The sequence below is a fragment of the Harpegnathos saltator genome, unplaced genomic scaffold (assembly GCF_003227715.2).
Source record: "Harpegnathos saltator strain DR-91 unplaced genomic scaffold, Hsal_v8.6 scaffold171, whole genome shotgun sequence".
NCBI classification, from domain to species: Eukaryota; Metazoa; Arthropoda; class Insecta; order Hymenoptera; family Formicidae; genus Harpegnathos; species Harpegnathos saltator.
Genome location: NW_020229952.1, coordinates 281,850 through 304,189, shown reverse-complemented (window position 1 = coordinate 304,189; position 22,340 = coordinate 281,850). Strand labels below are relative to the sequence as shown.

The 22,340-nt window shown below is 33.4% G+C and overlaps 1 protein-coding gene and 1 long non-coding RNA gene across 7 annotated transcripts in view; one reads left to right on the top strand and one right to left on the bottom strand.

The window, feature by feature from the left end:
- Positions 1-22,340, bottom strand: part of LOC105184469 (CD151 antigen) — a 277,736-nt gene that overhangs the window by 90,008 nt on the left and 165,388 nt on the right. The window lies entirely within an intron of this gene.
- LOC105184468 (uncharacterized) lies at positions 1,543-11,701 on the top strand. Its single transcript, XR_003112658.1, has 3 exons — positions 1,543-1,603; positions 9,046-9,664; positions 10,661-11,701. It is a non-coding gene; the product is annotated as an uncharacterized LOC105184468 (long non-coding RNA).

The following is a 22,340-nucleotide window of genomic DNA, read 5'->3' as shown; positions in this document are numbered from 1 at the left end:
AGTCAAACCGGCGCTGGTAGCGTCTGTGCTTAGCACCTGCATTCTGACTGTAGTTTTTCGCTTTTAAATCGTTTAGACGCACATTTGTACAAAAGGCCCTTGTTTCCTCGTACAAATAATGCTCGAAACTTATGATATACACCAACTATTCACACAATGTAACTCAATGTACATAACATGAATAAACATTTCTTTCCTTTCTATGGGGCTTATTCATGATTTGGATTATGGTATAAGAAATATCAGGACGTCGAGAACTGATATTAGCTTATTATAAAACCACAATGTATAAGTATACTAAACTATGAATTCAATTTTAGTACTTTCCTAGTAGCATTTACGTCGAAGAATATGGATCTCTAATACAGTTTTACACATAAATAGTTCTTTCGATTCGTTTATATTTATAGAACTGTTAAGTCACTATTTGATCAAACATTTGTGTCCTTATGCGTCTTTTTACATTTCAGGCACTACAGTTTTTAGCAAAATTTTCAGTTTGCGAAAAGAAAAACTTTCTATGTCACGTTTCATAAAACGGCTTCTTCCATGAAAACAAACGCTTCGCAGCACTGTAGGATGACTCCCATTCTCCTAGCCTTCTTTTTATCGTCTGTTCCCGTTCTCTCCCTCTCTCTCAACCTCCTCCCCTATCTCTCCTTGTCTAAACTTCTTCCTCTCTCCCAATCCTCCCCTCTCTCTTTCCCTCTTTCTCGCCCTCTCGCTAAGTGATAATGTTAATACATGTTTGTTATTTCTCTTTAAATAATTACTTCAATAAGTATTAAAATTTCCAATAATTCTAAAGCGCACTTGATCGGGAAGTTTGTTTACATTATATATTATTCCATGAAAAATTATATAATATCCATTATGGAATTTTACAGCATAAAAGGAAATAAATTGTTTGTATTAAAAACAGATGTTATTCTTCCAATTACGAGTTATACTACGTATAATTGTTACATTCGGATCTCAAGAAGACGAAAATATAAAAAGTATCAATGCGTCGAAATGATTGACCGTTAATTACTTTTGTTATCCAGGAAGTGTGTTCTTCCTGCTGCATAATTCATTTTAGTTTATTTGGATGGACAGAAATGGATTGATAATTAACCGCTTTGCAAATACACTCTACTATAGCGCATTTCATAGTACAAAAAGCAACCCATGAAATTCAACGGTCCAAAGTAAACCAAATACAGGCACATTTATACATATCAGCACGCGTGAGCCCGCCTGTGTATACGTTTATATTCGTTGAACATCGTAGTGAACTTGATACATGCCTCAGAAGACGTATAATGCTGGTGCCTATATTGCTGACGTTTAATATGCCATCATGATATTTATGAAGGGACATAATACAAATTACAAATGGAAAGGTCCATAGAAATTTATGTAATAATATTAAACAAAGTATAATTCCGTTATATCTTTAGAGACAAATCCGTTTGGTGATTTCTAAGACATATAAGAAATATAAATAAACATAATCATACACAAATATAACAACATAATATGTAATTTCCTTGACTTTCTCCGAACAGTCACTAAGTGAACGCGTAAACTGTGGAAGCAGAAATTTTATTCCCGCTAAGAGGTAACGAGTTCCGCACATTATTTCTAAATTAATATTACAAATAACGCACTTCTGTAAATATTTGTTGCATCAAAATGTTGTCATGTATTCGACAGAAAAATCTCGTCGTCTCATCAACAAGAGGACTATAATATCGGAATGTCTAATATATCACCGTTCTTTTCACCATGGTCGACCCATTTTTTAGAAGCAAAGTCATATTGTGACTTCTTCAATCCAAATATTTGTCATTTCTGCAAAAAAGAACCAGAACTTGGAGAAAGGAACAATATATGTCCCTCGTGCAACATGATTCTTTATTGTAGCAGCGAACATGAATTAAGTGATAAAGTGAATCATCAACAAATTTGCGGAATTTTAAAAACACTTTTACGTAAACACATAGAATTGTCGCAAACTTCCAATTTGTTGCACGATAATTGGATCAGGTCGAGGAAACATCTTTTACATTTAGTCAAAATGGAGTTGCAACGTGATATGAAGCCGTACGAAATACAAATGATTATGTTAACTAAAAAATGCTTTATTTGTTATGAACAACATAATCTTCAAACTTGTATAGTATGCTATTCCGTGAACTATTGTTCGCAACATGAAGCAGCCTACAAAGTTTGGCACAGTCCTAAGTGCGAGACGTTGAAGTCGTGTCTCGAAATAGATCGTAAAATTTCAGTCGAGACAATCAAAAAAAGTAAATTTACTGTTATAACCCCCGATAACTTTGATAATATTAAAATCGTTAACATACAAACATTCTTTCAATTATTTCATTTTAGTAGTCTGTATGTATCTCACTTCTATTCTGATTACCTATCAGGACCATTGACACTGCATTATGGAATGAACAATCTACATATAAAAAAATCTCACTATGTTATTCATATAATAGCCGCAACTGTTTTAGACGCACGATATGTACAAGCCTGGGAAATTATATTGCATACATTTAAAATGTCACGGAAATGTCATCTAAATGTTGTATTGATAGGACCAGAAATGCAAGAGGCACGTGAAAATGTCGAGGTTTGTAGCAAATGTAATCACAATGAGAAGAAGTTGGAGTTTCAAAGTTATCGCGTGCCTCTTAGCAATTATGTTAATACAATACTTACACGTCATCCACCGGATGTAATTATAGCGTTTGAAGCAGATATTAGTGCATGGGATTTAGAAACGGAAATCATTTCAAAGTTAAAAGAACAACCTTGCCCTTTTATTGTAACCGCCTCGTCGTTCGCCAAATGCAAACAAAACATAGCGATGTTAAATCATGCTCTAGGTGGATCACTAAAAGATCTAACTCCAACCGAAAATAAGTTTAGTTCTCTTAAGGCATACAGAAGTTTCGATAACGACGACGTGTTCTATCGCAATAAGTATCTATTTATCATTATGAGTTTACGTGATCTAAGGTCATATAATGACCCAAATACTCCAGGATGCTCACATAATATTAGTATGCCTGATACATCATCGTTCTTCTCACCATGGGTGAACAGTGACTTAAAAGTTAAGTCTTATTGTGACTTCTTCAATCCGAATATTTGTCATGTGTGCAAGAAAACACCAGAACAACTGCAGATAGAATGTAATACATGTTGTTCTTGCAACATGATTCTTTATTGTAGCAGATATCATAAATTAGTAGATGAAGGGTATCATAAAGATATCTGCGGAATTTTAACAACATTTTCGCAGAGTAACCTGCAATTGTGGCACACTTATAATGACTCAAAGGAGAATTGGATTAAGTCGAAGAAAAAGCTTTTAAATTTAGTTAAAGAAGCGTTACGACGTGATATGAAGTTGTACGAAATACAAATGATCATGTTGGCTAAATCGTGCTTTATTTGTCATGAACAACGTAATCTTCAAACTTGTACGATATGCTATTGGATAAACTATTGTTCGAATCATGAAGAAGCCTTCAAAAATCATAAGATATCTAATTGCCCCAAATTGATGTTGTGTCTCGAGATAGATCGTAAAATTTTCAAAAATATCACAAAATCTTCCGAAAAAAAATTTAATAAACTTAATACCGTTAGCTTTAATAGAGTTAGAATCGTTAACATACAACAATTCTTGAATACATTTGCGCAGTTTGAGTCTGAGTATTTGCTCCAGTTTCATTCTGATTACCTATCAGGACCGTTGACACTATATTATGGAATGAACAATGTAAACTTACATATAAAAAAATCTCACTATGTTATTCATGTAATAGCCGCAACTATTTTAGATGCACGATATGTACGAGCCTGGGAAATTATGTTGCATATTTTATCCAAAACAATAAAGTATTTAGAAGTTATATTGATAGGGCCAGAAACACAAGACGCACACATGACTGTCGATGTTTGTAACACGTGTAAACATAATCGTAAGATGTTCGATTTTCAAAGTTATCGCGTGCCTCTTAGCAATTATGTTAATACAATACTTATATGTCATCCACCGGATATAATTATAGCGTTTGAAGCAGATATCAGTGAGTGGAATTCACGAACGGAAATAATTTCAAAGTTAAAGGAACAATCTTGCCCTTTTATAGTAACCGGTGCATCATACCCCAAATGCGAACGGAACATACAGATATTAAGAACAACTCTGGGTGCTGGATCATTAGCAGGTCTATGTCCAAACGAAAATACATTCAGTTCTTTGAAGGCATACAGAAATTTTGAGGACAATGACGTGTTCTATCGCAATAAGTATTTATTTATCATTAAGAATTTAAGTAATTTGTTTGAGTTAGATACTGATCCAAACAATCCAGGACCCTCAGGTACCTGACAGGTAAAACTCCTGCCAGATTGAATTTTTGAAGAAGAATATCGTTAATACATTGAATCTAAAAATATATCATAGAAAATATTTTTAAGCAGTTACACACCTATTGTGATTTCCGAACGCAGTCAATGTAAAAGATTTGTTACTCTACTCTCTACTGGACACGTTCCAGGTAAAAATTAAATTAATGAATTTGCCGTTCTATGGCGCTAACAGCACAACCGTGTTATATCAGCTTGTAACCTTATTTTAACAATAATAAGAGAGATAACATATAAATTGTTAGGCAGTACATACATATTTATTTGTACGAATAAATTGTGCATTTTATAAAATAAATAATATATTAAATTAGAATTAGAATTGAATTAGAATTATATTTTTTCAAGATAATAATACCTGAATACTCTTCTTAAAAATATGCATTTCAACCCGCTGCATATCAGAAAAACATTGGACACTAAATTCATAAAGTGTATTGTATATAGAACTCGAGTTTTATTTCTTCTAAACTTAATACAGATCATAAAAAGAAGCTCCGGAAAAATATATGTAATAATATTCAATAAAAGATAAATATAGACTTGTTATATATTGTTATATAACAAGTTGTTATATACAACTTGTTATATATTCAGAATCAATTTCGTTTGATGATTTCCGGGAAATGGAAGAAATATAAATAAATATCATAATACACAAATATATGACAATATACGAGAGGTTGCTCGTAGCACCCAACTTTTCGACTCCAACATTTTGCGAATTAATATTCTCCTTATTCTTGACTCTTCGAGTATGAATGCTGCGTAATGCAGCATTTTTTCCTTGTTGGAATTCGTAAAGAATGCAGTGTCGGATATGCACCTTATCTGTTGCCATTTTCAACTGAATACTTTTGAAGGTTATGTTGGGCCTTTCACCAAACTATATGTTCTTTTTAATAGCTATATGTCAATATTGCATAATCACAAAAGAGCGGGAAAATCTACTCAATTTAAAATTGATTTCATAACTACTTAAAATAATTTGGATTATTCATTTGTATACCTATTAGGTGTACAACTTTGCTTCCGCCGTTTTTTTTTCGGAAATTAGAGGCTTTATTGTAAAAAACTGGTTATACATTTATGATTCAAAGAATTGTCCATCGCTGGCCACTACTTTCTCCCATCTTTCAGGCAGCGTACGAATCCCGCGTGAAAAAACTGGTCATCCTTTGAAGCGATCCACGAATCGATACAATTTCTTATTTCTTCATAAGACCGGAAGTGCTGGTCAACCAGGCCGTGTGCCATTGATCGAAACAAGTGATAGTCAGAGGGAGCAACGTCTGGAGAATACGGCGGGTGGGATAGGACTTCCCATTTCAATGTTTCCAAGTATATCTTGACCACTTTCGCAATATGGGGTCGAGCATTGTCATGCTGCAAAATCACTTTATCGTGTCTCTCGTTGTATTACGGCCGTTTGTCTTTCAATGCTCGGCTCAAACGCATTAATTGCGTTCGATAACGATTGCCTGTGATTGTTTCAGTCGGTTTTAACAGCTTATAATACACTACGCCGAGCTGGTCCCACCAAATACAGAGCATGACCTTGGAGTCGTGAATATTCGGTTTGGCCGTCGACGTGGATATGCCCATGATTTTCTGTGCTTGGGGTTGTCGTAATGAACCCATTTTTCGTCCCCAGTCACAATGCGATGCAGAAATCCTTTCCGTCTTTGCCTTTCAAGCAACTGTCCACAAGCAAACAAACGCCGTTCAACATCTCTTGGTTTCAACTCATACGGCACCCAACTTCCTTGCTTCTGAATCATTCCCATGTCTTTGAGGCGTTTTGAAATTGCTTGTTGAGCCACTCCCAATGATCGTGCCAATTCTTCTTGACTTTGACACGAGTCTTCATTAAGTAATGCCTCCAATTCTGCATCTTTGAAATCCTTCTCTCTTCCACCGCTATGCTAGTCTTCGACGTGAAAATCACCGTTCTTGAAGCGTTGAAACCACTCACGACACGTTCTTTCATATATAGCGACCTCACCATAAGTATTTGAGAGTATTCGATGAGCCTCAGCCGCAGATTTCTTCATATTGAAGCAGAAAATTAAAACCTCCCGCAAATGACGAGAATTTGGCTCGTAAACTGACATTTTCAATCGAGAATAACTTTACGATGCAGACACAAATCGATTAATGTTTCTATGGGGTTATGTTGACAGATGCCCAAGTTTATTGCATGACGTCTATGATCTATTTATTTCGACCACTACTTACCGCTAAAGCCATCTATAGGAAAACGGCGGAAGCAAAGTTGTGCACCTAATAATAATATATCACTTCTTTTGTACAGTAGAATAGTGTTGTAGAGTTTTATTATAGTTATAAGTTTTACTTGTAAAACTTATAACTATAATAAAAAATAATAAAAGTTTTACTTGTAAAAACTTATGTTATGTACACATATATACCTTAAAAGAAAATAATTTGCATTTGAAATTTCTAAAAATAACACAATACGTGTTGCGCTTGTACTTGGCGCTTTTTTTTACCTTTTTGTTTAAAAAGGTAAGTTTTATAAATTTTACATGTAAAAACTTATGTTACGTACATTTTTTGTCGTCAGGTTTTTCTTGAATAATAATAACCTTTAAAAAGATATCTTTTTTATTGATTTTTCGATGGCACGGCCCATCATATCGTCTGCTCAGCATCAGTTGACCGGCAATCAAATGACGGGCGACACAACATACCGTGCTTAACAATATTCTCACATTATTATCTTTATTTAAATGACACAGAATTAGAGCGCGATCTGTCAATTAGTTTGTCCGTGGCAGCTATTCATGTCAGTCGACTTCAGGTATCATCTGCGATTTTTATGATGAATATTGTGGAGCAAAGAGTTTGCCTTAAATTGTGTGTTTTCAACCAAATTTCTTGTGCGGACGTGTTGAAAATGCTATAAAAACATATGGGGATAATGCTAAGTATATAAAAAATGTATATAACAAATAAGTATATAACAAAAAGAAATAAAAAGTTTCAAAAAACATGTTTAGGAGAACCCAGAAAATTAATACATTTTTTCTAATCAAATAAATTTTTATTAAATTATATATTTAATAAAATTTAATAAAAATCTGAACAAAAATAATTCAGATGAAGAAAGAAAATAAAATAGTAACAATTTTTGCAAAAATAATCATAAAACGGAAAGAATTTGTAAATATTGATAATGTTTAAAAGAAGAAATTTTATTGAAATTTCATATTTTATTAGGAATTGTTTCAAACATTAATTTTGCTAAAGAATAAATATAAATACATTAGAAAAGAAAAAAATTTTAATTGTTTCAGACAAATTTTATTAAAAAATAGATGAGATTAATAGCATGTATATAATTTTGCACATTTTAAAAAGCAATTAAGGTATATATGCAATAGAAATTTAATAAAAGTTCTAACAGAAATTGTGACAGAAATTCTAACAGAAATGAAAATGTACAGAAAAATGATAAATATCGAAGACATTTGAGCAAAGAAACCGTATGTATAATCGATTAAAAAAAATAATTTAAAAAAAAAATAAATATGAACTCAATACAAAATACAATATAAATACTCAATGCAAATACTGATATACTATCAATACCTAAATGTTAAAATTTTCATTGATGTAAATTTCCATTGACTTAAGCAAGAAATATTTAGCTGTCCCTCTTTCTTGCACGTTTTAATATATTAATCTATTGATATTCTATCTATGCACATAATATTGGCGAACAATACATATGAATTTTATCGAATATTATATAAATTTTATTGATATGCAAATTTTATTCTTAAATTAATAACTGTACGTTGAAATATTCAGATAAGAAGTTAAAAAAAGATTTAATATCGAGACTCAAAAACTTGGCGCTTCCGAGTTGCGTAATAAATATAAAGAAATCATTATTAAAATTTACAAGGATATTTACACGTTTATTCTTTCTAATTCCTAGCAATAATTGATCGGTTTTATTTCAAATTTATATCAATAATTTATTTCTATTCTACCTCATATTAGTCACAAGTGAAATTTTCATCAATTTTGCTGAGTGTCGATTACACAGAAATCCTTTTCGTTGCGTTACCTATACTCAAAGAGTTAATATAAGTTAATTATAATATGTAATTATAATATGTAATTGTTATATATATTATATATTATATATATTATATACTATATATAATATATACTTATATACTATATAGTATTAATTATAATATGTATCCATGGAATTAATATATATTAATTATTATATAATATGTACGTGTGCGCGCGCGTTTCATATAAGTGAATTTAAATGCAACCCAAACATATCAAGTTTTGAATCCCAATATTAAATTTTCTCTTAATTTCTTACCTGGCGCTATTTCAGCACGCACTTGTACACACATATAATAGAGAATAAAGTAGAAAGAAAGGGCACATTTACGTTCATTAAGAGTGTAACAGTCTCATTCTTTAAAAGCGCGATTAATAAGCGCGGAATCTGTCGATTGTGGTCGTGGATATTTAAAATGTCCAAACGTGCCTCCGGTGGTGGAATTTGTACTTCCTTCTCCCTATGACGATAATAATAGGAAGTCATCATTGTAGCTTTCGTACAGGCTCATTGGAGGAGTAATAGAAGCCAGTATCTATGAATTGGCATCGGCAAGCACCGTGTGTGTTGCGCCAGCTGCAGCAGCACAGCCTTGGACATGCAAAACTGCAACGAGAGAGAACGAACGACTGCCACCACCCACGCCATCCGCCTGTACGAGTCGAAATTGCACCGCGGAAAATTGGATAATGTCGCGACCGCTGCCGCTGCCGACGCCGCGCCGCCACAGCCGCGTAGACATAAACGTCGATCATTGGGCAACATCGTTGCGGACCATTGCGTATTATGGACGGATTTTGCAAATTTTCTAGCATTTTGCAGTGAGCTGGGACGTTCCGCTCCGTCTCGTTTCGCTTCGTTCCGTGGCATGCCGTTCAGTTCCGTTTCGACGCTGCAACGAGCCGGTAACGAGCGAAATGCCGGGCATTCCCGAAATTCTTAGCTTTATCGCGCGATTAACGGTGGTCGGGAAATGAAGCGCACGGAATTTTCGCGAACAATGATCTTTGCGTCAGCCGAGCGCGGAATTAATTATCGATAACGCATGGACATATCGTTAACTAAAATTTCGGAGTCACTTTGCGGTTTCTCTCGTTTCTTGCTGTTGGAAAGGTGAGACATTTGGAAGCGTTCACGTTTCGTATTTGTGTCGTAGCGGCCATTCAGATTGTGGCATCAAGGCGACGATTAATTCTACACATTGGCAGTTTTTGTCTTCTGCCATAAATTTTATAATTAACAATCTGAAAAACGTTTATATCATGTATCTAATTTACATTTATTCAAATTTACTATAATTTTCTCCTATATAACAGCGATATTGGATCTGCTATTTTGGATTTCTAAAATCTGATTTTAGATTTGTAATTAGCAAAAAACATAAAGATGCGAAATGTGCCATAAAAGGTTAATGACTCTTGTGCCATTTTTGTCAAATGTCTTTCAAAAAATGTCTTTTTGTTGTTTCTGTGAGTCAAGTTTTTAAATCTAATGTTTATACAAAACAAGGGTAAATCAAGGGTAAAATTTAAATCATTAGAATGTTAATAAAATTGACCTACATGTCCGCGTGTCCGGGATCTTTTGGAAACGAAAAATTGTGAAGATTAATCAAATTAAATTGTGAGAAGAAAAGTCAAATACCATTTTGCAAAAATAGTTAGCTGCAATAGTTATTACGTTATTAATGATTAAAAATGCTCATATCTCTTTTAATCGATAACGTGAAAATTTGCATACTTATTTGCAAAATGGTAAAGGACTGAACAAAAAGTTCAGAATGACCTAATCTACAATTATATGATGGCTATTGTGTCTAGCGATAGATATGAATATATTAAACTTTGAATCCCGAATCTTGAATCTATCGCCAGACATAATAGCCGTCATATAATTTCGTTTCCAAAAGATCCCAGACATTTTGTATATTAGTTCATTAAATATAAAATGTCCCATTTCTTTAAGTACTAAGTTCGACAGTCGATATCTCTGACATTTCACTTTTACAGTTCTTGACTTTTTTTTGTTGCAAAAGTATACCATCACTCTTTTAAACATATGTTTTTGTTTGTGATTATGAATTGTGATTTCGAATTATTTTTATTACAGCAATTTTTGTATACCATGGATAAGTCAAAAGTTCGTGTTATTTTCGAACATGAGTTCCGTCGCGGATCCAATGCAGCGCAGACAAATCGAAATATCAACGAAGTGTTTGGTGAAGATGTGGCTAATGAACACACAGTACGTCGATGATTTGAGAAGTTTCGTTCTAACGATTTTAATCTTGAAAATGAGTCACATGGGCGACTTGAAACCAAGGTAGATAATGATAGACTAAAAGCTATAGTGAAAGCAGATACATCTTAAACTACGAGTGAATTAGCAGCAAATTTTAACGTTACTATTCCAACAATATTGGACTATTTGAAATAAATCGGCAAAATAAAGAAGTTGGGTGGATGGATTCCGCATAAATCAAACGAGCGTCAGAAGAGAAATTGTCTCAAAGCTTATCTTTCTTTACTATCACATAAAGGCGAACTATTTTTACATCGTATTGTTATGTGTGATGAGAAATGGATTCTTTTCGACAATCGCAAGCGCTTGACATAATAATTGATTATAGATGAAATGCCAAAACCGAATATTCACAAAAGAAAGCTAATGATATCTGTTTGGTGGTCCAGCGCTGATCCATCACAACTTCATGAAACCTGGCCAATCGATTACAGCGGATGTCTGTAACCAACTGGATGAAATGATGAGGATACTTGTGATTAAACAGCCGAAATTGGTCAATAGAAACAGGCAATACTCTTGCACGACAACGCTCGACCACATGTCACACAAATAATGCTGCTCAAACTACAGGAGCTGGACTTGGAAACTCTCTGTCACCCACCGTATTCACCAGACCTTGCACCAACTGACTATCAGTTCTTTCAGACACTGGACCACTTCTTTTAAGGAAAAGTATTCAACTCTCAACGAGCTGTGGAAAACGCTTTCCGCGATTTCTTCGCCACCCGTTCTTCAGGCTTTTTCGTTGTTGGCATAAATAAGCTATCGTTAAGGTGGCAAAACTGTGTCAATAGTTTAGGTGCACACTTTGATTAATTGTATTATTTCTAATTTAAGAGATAATAAACCAAACTTTTGATTCGAAATCGGACATTTCATATTTAATAACCTAGTATTTATCGTCTGATTTCTTTAACTTTTCAAGGATAGAATTATTTGTAATGCGCAATTAGATTTCCTTCTCTTCCTTAAATTCTCGTTGTTCGTTTAAATCCTTCGCTGATTTACATCGAATCTTTGACAGCAGCGTTTCGTTTCGACACTAGTCTTTATATGCAATAAACTAATTGTTTACATATAAATATCATACTCAATGTAAATTTAATATTGTATTTAAAAATATCAAGTAAAAAAAATTAAATCTCGATGTTACACAAATTTTATCATATAAAAGTCATACAAGCATTCAAGTCATATTGAATAACAATTTACTTGAATGAACTGTTTAATGTAGGAATTTAGAAATTGCAGAATTGAATCAACATTGAAAGATAGAATTATATCTTCAATTTCTTCTCAATTGGAAAAAAATAATTTATATCATACGTGCAATTACATAATTAAATAAATTTTTCTAATATTGATTCAATTGTACAGTTTCCAAATTCTTACGCCAAACAGTTATCTAACTCGATAGTTATTCAATTTTACTCAAATATATTTTGTATGATGAGATCTGATGTAATACCGAGATTTAGTCGTTTTGTCCGCTTTTTATCTTTTTAAATACAGTAATAAATTTACATTAAGTATTTATGTAAAAACAATTAATTTACTAGATTAATTGCAGCAGACACTGCTGTCAAGGTGTAGACTCGATGTAAGCTTGCAAAGAATTTAAATGAACAACGAGAATTTGAGGAAGAGTAACGAGGAATCTGTATATAGATGATCTCTGTATATACGGGAAGATGTATAATATATTACGGCCATATCTTCGCATCGTATCCACGAATGCACGAGTGCGCGCATTACGGACCGTTATTTGTCGATTTATTACACCGAGTGCTGTCCGCGACACGGAAATAACACCAGCCACGTTTAAGCGATCGTAAAGGGTCCGCCATCAGCCACGTGCTCCGTCTTTACGTTATTTCTCGTCCGGAAATGGGGTTTATTTGCGCTCCGCGTGACCGTTTGGCCTATTACGACGATAACGAATTCCGTAGTAACAAACGAGCGGGACAGAATATCGCAAGCTTAACTGATTGTAAGTAAAAAATGTCTGCTACTATATCACATAATATTGAATATCCAACTATCTAGATATCCGAGATCGGTTTTTATCTAAAAACATATTTGGATAATCCGAATTATTCGAATCTAATTTCAAACTACAATAAAAGATCTAGATGTAAAACCAAAGTTTGGATTTAGAATTTAGATCCGAGTTTGAATACAAATTATAGAATAAACAGATAAATAACAAAAATGAATCGATTTAATAACAAAATTGCCCGATATATAATTATTTTTCAAATATGTATGTAAACATAATCATCACAGGTTAAAGAAATGCAATATACTTAAACATTTAACCGACAAAATACTAATTCTTTTTCTACAAAATTTATATCGTATTGGTAACAAAAATTACAAGTGATTTTGCACGATAAAAGTACACGCAAGAATTAGAGCGTCGCTCAGTATATGAAAAGAACGATAAAAAATGTTTTAAATTGATATCTCGACCAGTTAGCGTAAAGATTTGCCCGATATAAAAATTCTATAGCTTGTGTATGTCTATATTGAAAGAGTTTGCTTCGTTCAGGAATATTCCAAAGAACATTACCTTTATAAATAAAATCAGAAGCTAAAAATAAAAAAGTTTGGGTTTTCCGTTAAATCTGTGAAATGGAGCAGCATAAATCGGGATTTATAAGTATAAGATATACGAGAAAAACAGCATAACCATGTTACAAAGAAAACTTATTCGACATAACGTCTGGATGGTCGCCTAATACTGATAATAATTTTTAATATATTGGGTCTATATATAATTCCGTGACGAAAATCGAGTAAATTTCAAACGCAAAATATGTAGCAAAAAAAGCGATTTTATATAAATATGTTTCACTCTGTTCAATGACTTTCTGCTATCTCTGCACGAGCTTCATTATTTCTCTTTCACAGAAGTCCTGAGATTTTTGAGCAAAGAAGTCAGCCAAATGGTTTTTGAAGACGTCCAGGAAACTGAAGGTTTTGTTATTCAAATTGTTCTGTAGCACCCGGAACAAGTGATAGACTGAAGATGCAAGGTCCGGACTATATGATGAATACACCAAAACATCCCACCCAAACTGCAATAATTTTTGCCGGGTTATCAGAGAAACGTGGTTTGGCATTGTCCTGGTGGGACACAACGCCCTTTTTTGTCCAATTCGGGTCGCTTCTGATCGATTGCTTGCTTTAATTGGATCAGTTGTGAGCAGTACTTGGTCGAATCAATCATTTTTTGGGTGGCAGCAGCTCATAATAGATGATTCCTTTCCAATCCCGCCAAATACTGAGCATGATTTTCTTCGGATATAATCTAGCTTTCGCGACCGTCTGAGCATCTTCTCCGCACTTCGACCACGATTTTTTTCGACTTGCATTGTTGTAAATAATCTATTTTTCATCGCCAATGATCATCCGCTTTAAAAATGGTTCGTTTTGATGGCATTTGAGCGAGTTGCAAGCTGAAATTCGGTCCATTAACTTCTTTTCGCTTAGTTTGTGCGGCACCCAAACATCAAGCTTGTTTACTATCCCAAGCTTCCGTAAATGTCTCGAAACAATTGATTGGTGAATGTTGAAGTTATGTCCGATTTCTGTAGTCGTCAAATGCAGTCGATTAAAGCCTTGATCTGGTCAACATCAATGGTGATTCGTCGACCAGAGCGAGGACCATCTTCGATCAAAATTTCCGCAACGAAATTTCGCAAACCACTTCCGACACACGCTTACGGCATTCTTATCTTACACGGCACATATCTTTTTGTGAGTTTGCGACGTTTTTGTCTTTGCGGAAATAAAAAAGCGAAATGCACCGAAAATACACGTTTTTCCCTTTCCATATTCAAAATATAATTAAATTTTATATACGTCATACGGATCTCGATGAATATTTTCTTAAAATGTCGACACAAATTTCAGCTTTCACTTAATGTACGGCACTCCATATGTTTGACAAATGTGCGAGTGGAAAAACAACTGCGAATGACATCTGTCGGAATTTTGCTACGGAATTATACACCCAACATTAATATTATGTTATTATAATATGTTGCATATATAAATATAAACACATATATATATATATAATATAAATGTTAATATTATAAAACAATATGTTGTAGATGATATGTTGCTACTGTGCCACTTTTGATTAAAACAACAAGAAGATATAATTGATGCCGAAAAATAAATACAATAATATTTTCATGAAACTAATCATTTTTCCTATCAATATTTATATATTATATATAATAATATTAATATTATATTAATATTTATATATAATATTTATATATTACCGTTATTGCTCGCATAATCGTCACGCGATCATTTCCGCGGACGGCGAAACGACGGACGTTTGATTTTACGTATTTATTTACGATTAATAAACGCAAGAACGAAAGAGACTTCCCAACATTTTCTTACACGAACGTGTCGCTTTCGACGCAATGAGCCGCGGTAGTTTTAATATCGTTCAGTCGTTACAATCTACGTCTTAATTAATCAAACTACGGTTAATGGCGCTTTTTCTTAAGTTGCGCGTGAGGTAATTAATGGCGAAAGTTAGTTCTTCTCTCTTTCGTAAAGCAGCCGCACGTGAAAAATGTGTAGTATGTTGTCGTCGGAAAGATATTCCATATTTATGATTATAATTTTTTTCATTTTAATAAAAGCGATATTTATGAAACGATAATAGATTTGCGCGATATATTTGCCCAATTTTAAGTGAGAAAGATACAAATGAGTGTAGCGAAAATGAGCTTTTTACTTAAAACATATCGTCACACCGTGTGTTATGCCACTCGAATATATCGGTCTTTGGTTCAAAATTGCTGTTCGTTTGCGCGGTGATTTTTAGTGGCAGCATTAAGAACCATCATCAAATATACTCATACATTTATTATATATCAAACAAAACTTTTATAATTTTACTTCATTATCTAAGTAATAAATGTTAATTTGAAACAAAATTAAAAGAAAGATAAACATATATGTAATGTCGAAAATACGAAAATGTCTCACTTATCTTTTATTGTCCTTATTAATTTCTTTACTTATGCGTCAATTACACAGGACCACGAAATAAAAAAAGTATTTTGTTCCAGAAGGAGAAAACCAACTTTCCTACATATTTTGACTGAACAGAATCTGTTTCCCAAAAATTCGTATCACATCACATTTATGAGATACACGTGATAAGAGACTCGAAAATCACATAATTAACATTAAAATAACGCAGATTACAAATTCCTATCTACGTAGAACTATAATCATAAATTAAATTAACTAAACTAAGTTCTTTGAACCCTCAACCCATAAACTTCAAACCTATACACCCTAAATTCATATACCCTTGAAGGCAAGATCTCGAAATGATCCGCCCAGTAAAGGCAAGATCTGGAATGAATCCGGCTAGTAAAGATAAGACACAGATAAACTATAAAATTATAAAAAAATTATCGGAACCATGTTACCGAACTATAACAAATTAGGATGTCTTATAAATTTAAAATTGCATTTTCTCCACTTTCATCTACTACTTTCCCGAAAATCTAGGACACTATAGTAAGGAATAAGGCGAGCGATTTCACCAAGACCTGAAGAAAATTGAGAGAAGATACGAAGGTAAATGGGACGAAAATATGATGGCGGATTACTATTAGTTACTAAAAAGAGGCACAAGAAAGAACGTGACACATAAAAAGAAAGCGATTCGAAGATCGTTTGAAGAAAAAAAAAATATAATCGCATAAAAGAAGTAAAAAAAAAGAAGTTAGTGAGGCTGTTGGTTTATTTGAGTCTTGCCCTCACTAACCGGATTTATTCCAGATCTTACCTTTACTAGTCGGATCATTTCGAAATCTTCCCTTCAAGGGCATGAGTTTGAGGTATATGGGTTTGGGGTTTATGGGTTGAGGGCTCAAAAGATTTGGTTTAGTTGTTTTACAATTTATGATTGTGATTCTACGTAGATAGGAATTTATAATTTATATTACTTTAATTTGTGATATAAATTATGCGATTTTGGACCTTCGTATATCTCATAAATGTGATACGAATTTTTGGAAAACGGATTCTGTTTCAGTAGGTCAAAATATGTAGGAAACAGCTGGTCTTCTTTCTGGAACAAAATATTTTTTTTATTTTGTTGTCCTATATTATCTAACAAAGATAATTAACGCATAAGTAAGGAACACATAATAAATAGAAATATATTATTGTTATTATTTTAGACAGGGTAATAAACGCAATTTGCGAACAATATAACCGAATTATTGCGATATGTAAAGTAATATTACGCGCATAAAATTGAATCAAAACTGCATAGCTGGAGACATTTCGAACGTGAACTTCTAAATTCCATTCAGTGTCAAATATTTTGAATATTTTGAAGTTAACAGTTGCTTCAGACGAAAATATTTTAGTCTTTCTTTGATTATTGTGCTTGCTCATTTCGTTTAGACTAATTCGATATAGCTATTGACGTACCAGACAATGTGAAGCGATTTCTAAAAATGTGGTGAGCAAACATACATTATATTTAATGTCAGTCTCGAGAGTTCGAATCGGTTTTATATACAGGGTGTCCGTCACAATACACGATAAAGTTTATGTACGGATAGAACAGGTCAAATAGAACGGGTCAACAAATAGGAAAGTTTTTTTTCCATTTTTCCAACAATTATTAAGTAACATTTCAAATTATCAATAAAGGAAAATTGATGAACCAGTGTGCGCGCGATCGCATAAAAATGACTAATCGCAAGATGGTCTCTTAGCAATGATTAGTACTAAATGTTACAACAATTGTTTACGCGCTGCTTGCATCTTTTTTTCATTTTTCGCTATCATCCGATACTGATCGCTGCTAAGAGACGATCGCGCAGTCAGCTATTTCTCATGCAACCGCGCCATTTCACCGCATCGCACACGCTAAGTTTCTTTTATGATTATTTAATAATTCGATATTTTGTGGAAGTATTGAAAATAATAGAGGGTTTTTTTATTTAACCTACTCTATTCGCATGTTCTTTGTCGTATGTTGTAATGGATACCTTGTATAAAAGTTTTAATATGTCCCAGAACAATTCTGTTATCGCTCATAACGGCGTAGAACAGGTAGATGTGAACGAAAAAGTTCCTTAGCGTTTGCGTTGTGATATTCGCAATAATTGCCGAGATATTAACTTTAGAAATCGGAGGAATGAGCGCGCATCAAGATGATAGGGGAGAAGCGTTTAAATCGGTCGAGCTATAGCGCAGCTCATATAGTCTAGACTATATTACTGATGAAACAACGGTTGTGAGGATGTATGCCGAAGATAAAAACGCGCCGCTATTCGCGCTTATATCGCTCCTTCTACGTTTCGCCGCATCGTACCAAGGCTCGCATCAATAACCATTACACACTTGTGATTAAAATTACGAGATCACTTTATGAGACAGCAACAATAGGTCAAATACTGGATGTCCATCCGTATACCCCCTTTCGTTCAAAAACTAAATATTTTGGAGAAAAACGTTTTAAACAAAAATTGTATGGTTTCAAGGGAGACATAAGACAACTATATCGGTTTGTTTAAAGATGGTGCCATTTTTGAGATATTCAATGTTCATTACTTTTCTTAAATGGAAATCCATTTTTTTATTATATCATCTTTTTTTATCAATTAATTTGAACAACATTTATCTGAAACATTTTTTTATTTGCTTAATATTTGTTGAGATATTTCAGGAAAACTTGGTAACTTTTTCAATATTTAATTGATGATATTCTGCTAACTATTTGTCGAAAGGAAAAGTGGTACTAGATTTTTGTGCTCTATTTAATCTCAAGAATGTATGGTTACAATAGCGCCCTGACTTTTGTTAATTTGATGATTTTGAAATTTCCAAAAGTCGATAAGTTAACAAAATATTGCTTTCTATCGTATTCTATCATTCCTTATTAAGAGAATATTCAATCGCTGAAGTATGATGGAATTCCTTTAGAGATTTATTGTAATTTATTGTTTTGTGAATATATATCATAAATAAATTACCGAAAATCTGTCATCTGTCATAGTAGTGTATTAACGATAGAAGAAACTCAAAGTTCTCTATCTATAATTACAAAAGAAAGCTTATCGTTGTCTTAATTGTGTATCAATGATACTTCATATAAAATTTATCTCTAGATATAATTACGATAGAAGGCACATTGTAATTCTTTATTAAAATACTTAAAGGAAAACAAAGAATCAATCTCTCTCTCTTTCTCTCTCTCTCTCTGTCTCTCCCTTTCTCTCACAAATTTATAATTAATCCATTAATTTACGATTCGTGGAAAAGGAAACGATAAGAAACTATAAGAGAGTTTTATTTACGAAAAAGGACAATTGAGAATCGGTCGTGACTTTACGATATTTTTTTATTAACGTAAGATTTATAACAATGATACAATACGATTGCTAGAAAGATGGGAAAAAGTCACAACTAACGGCGGAAAATATTTGGATTGATGTCAATTTAACCATTTCTTGAAAATAAAGATAAAATATTGACAATATAAGACCAGAATTAATTCAATCTAATATTATGATTTATCATTTTGTTGATATCTATAGTGAATAAATTACCGAAAATCTAGAAAGGCAAGAGATAAAATTAAAATCGCGAACGCTGTAAATGAGATATTTATGAAAAAGAAGCGTAAAGAATTTATCGTGAATTTACAATAGACTTCTGTTAATTTACTATTCACAATAACGATAAAAAACAATGAAATCATTTTCTATCGATTTTTTATTTTTTTTGGGTTGCAGCGAACGTTTGTTCAGAAATATTCGAATACGCATGACAAAGTATAAAGCCTTCGTTGGTAGCATAAAAATGCTACAAGCAACAATTACAATTTGATGTTCTATTTAAGATGGCTCCACTCACATTTTTCCGAAGATTACTTCATCACAAAGAAAAGCTATTATTTTCACAGCACTTTGAGAAAGTAACTGGATGAGAGAGATATGAATTTCTTTTCGTAATTATGTGACAGAGAACTTTATTTCCCCTATCTCCTTAATATAACACAGACTACAATAGATTTTCAGTAATTTATTCACTATAGATATCAACAAAATGATAGATCATAATATTAGATTGAATTAATTCTGGTCTTATATTGTCAATATTTTATCTTTATTTTCAAGAAATGGTTAAATTGACATCAATCCAAATACTTTCCGCCGTTAGCTGTGACTTTTTCCCATCTTTCTGGCAACATAGCGATTCGCGCAACGATAAAACGATCTATCTTTTGAAGCAATTCAATTAGATATCTATTTTTGCAGATCCTCGTAATTATTAAACTGTGTCTCTGCCGAAGCTTGTTGCATCAATCGGAATAAATGATAATCGGATAGTGTTAGGTCTGGAAAGTACGGAAAGATTTCCTATTCGAGTTCTAATAATGTCTATTTAACGACTGAAGCAACATGTGGACGAACATTATCGTACAAAAGAATTACTTTGCGTCTATTGCTGATTATCGCTAGCTTTTTTTGCATCAATTCATCATTCAATTTGTTCAATTGTTGCTGGTATCGCTTCCTCGTAACTGTTTCATTCGGTTTTAGAAACTCATAATACACCACACCTTCCATATCCCACCAAATACAGAGCATTGCTTCATGACCGTGAATGTTCCGTGTTGATGTCGATGTTAATGGTTGTCCTGAGTCAACCCATGATATTTTTCGCTTTGGATTATCAAAATAAATCCACCTCCAATTTCATCTCCAATTACAATTCGCTACAAAAAATTCTTTTTCTTGTCTAGCAAGCAAAGACATGGCGGTATTCAAACAATTTGCAATGGCACTTTCACTCGATTCATGTGAAACCCATTTGTTTTTCTTTTGAATTTTTCCCATGGTGTGTAGGCGTTTAGAAATTGTTGATTTATCGACGTTGTGTTATTCAGACAATTGTTTTTCTGTTTGAGAGGTGTTTTCATTCAATAATTCCTGCAATTCAGAATCTTCGAATTTTTTTGGTTGACCAGTATGTTCTTTGTCACTCAAATCGAAATCACCACTTTTGAATCGTTGAAACCAAAATTTACAGTTGGAATATGATAGTGATCACCATAAGTTGTAACAAGCATTTCATGAGCTTCAGGTGCCGATTTTTTCAAATTAAATAAAAAAAGTAATGAATGGCGAAAATGCAATTTTATACGATCCATTTTAAATACGTATAAACAATGAAACTATCAGTAACAATAGCGCACAAGCTGTCATATGTCAGAGAAATGTCAACTCTTTCAGTGTTGCCAGATTTCAACATTCGTACTAACTATTAACTTGTTATTAAAGTCATCTATTGCTTGGGACCTAGTTGAGACTAATTGGACTAATTGGAACTAATTCAACCTCCTAATAAGTTTCTATGAAAATTTTATCATACTCAAACAATTAAATATTCTCCTAATGGAGGACGATAAAATGTGTGTGTATATATATATATATATATATATATATACACGATAGAAAATGACATCATTTATTTTGAATTTTATACAACGAAAGCGAGATTACGATAAAAAGATTACGATGAAATTCTCTATAGATTCCATATCGATTTCTATCGCCTTTTCTCTTTCGACGTTTTTTGTCGAATGAGCTTATTATGATTTAAATTTGAGCTATTTTTGCTGCTACATAAATAATCTCATAATTATATCAGGTGTAGTAAAAAGAAATCCATTATTTTTGCATGAAATTGAAGACTTTAATTATCATAGTTAGAATGATCCGATTTAGATCAAATATGCGCCGTTTTGTTCGATAACTTGTTGCCATTTTGAAGGTAATTTCATTATGCCTCTCTCATAGAAGCCCTCATCTCTATTGGCAAAAGATTGAGACAGTCGATTTTCACAAGCCTCTCTTGAAGCGAATTTTTCACCAGCAAAATTGTTCGCCATGGACAGGAACAGATGGTAATCACTTGGTGCCAGGTCCGGACTATAAGGTGGATGCATAAGAACCTCCCAACCAAGCTCCCGGAGCTTCTGGCGAGTCACTATCGATGTGTGTGGCCTGGCGTTGTCCTGATGGAACACAATTCCTCTCCTATTGGCCAAAGCTGGCCGCTTCTGGGCGATTGCTTCCTTCAGACGGTCCAATTGTTGACAGTATAGTTCCGAGTTAAGAGTTTTGCCGTAGGGGAGCAGCTCATAGTAGATAATTCCCTGCCAATCCCACCAAACACACAGCAAAACCTTCCTGGCCGTCAATCCTGGCTTGGCCATCGTTTCCGCTGGCTCACCGCGATTCGACCACGACCGTTTTCGCTTGACGTTGTCGTAAGTGATCCACTTTTCATCACCAGTGACCAACCGCTTCAGAAATGGGTCGATTTTGTTGCGATTCGCAGATGGAAATTCGGTCCATGAGGTTTTTTTTTCGTTAACTCGTGTGGCACCCATACATCGAGCTTCTTT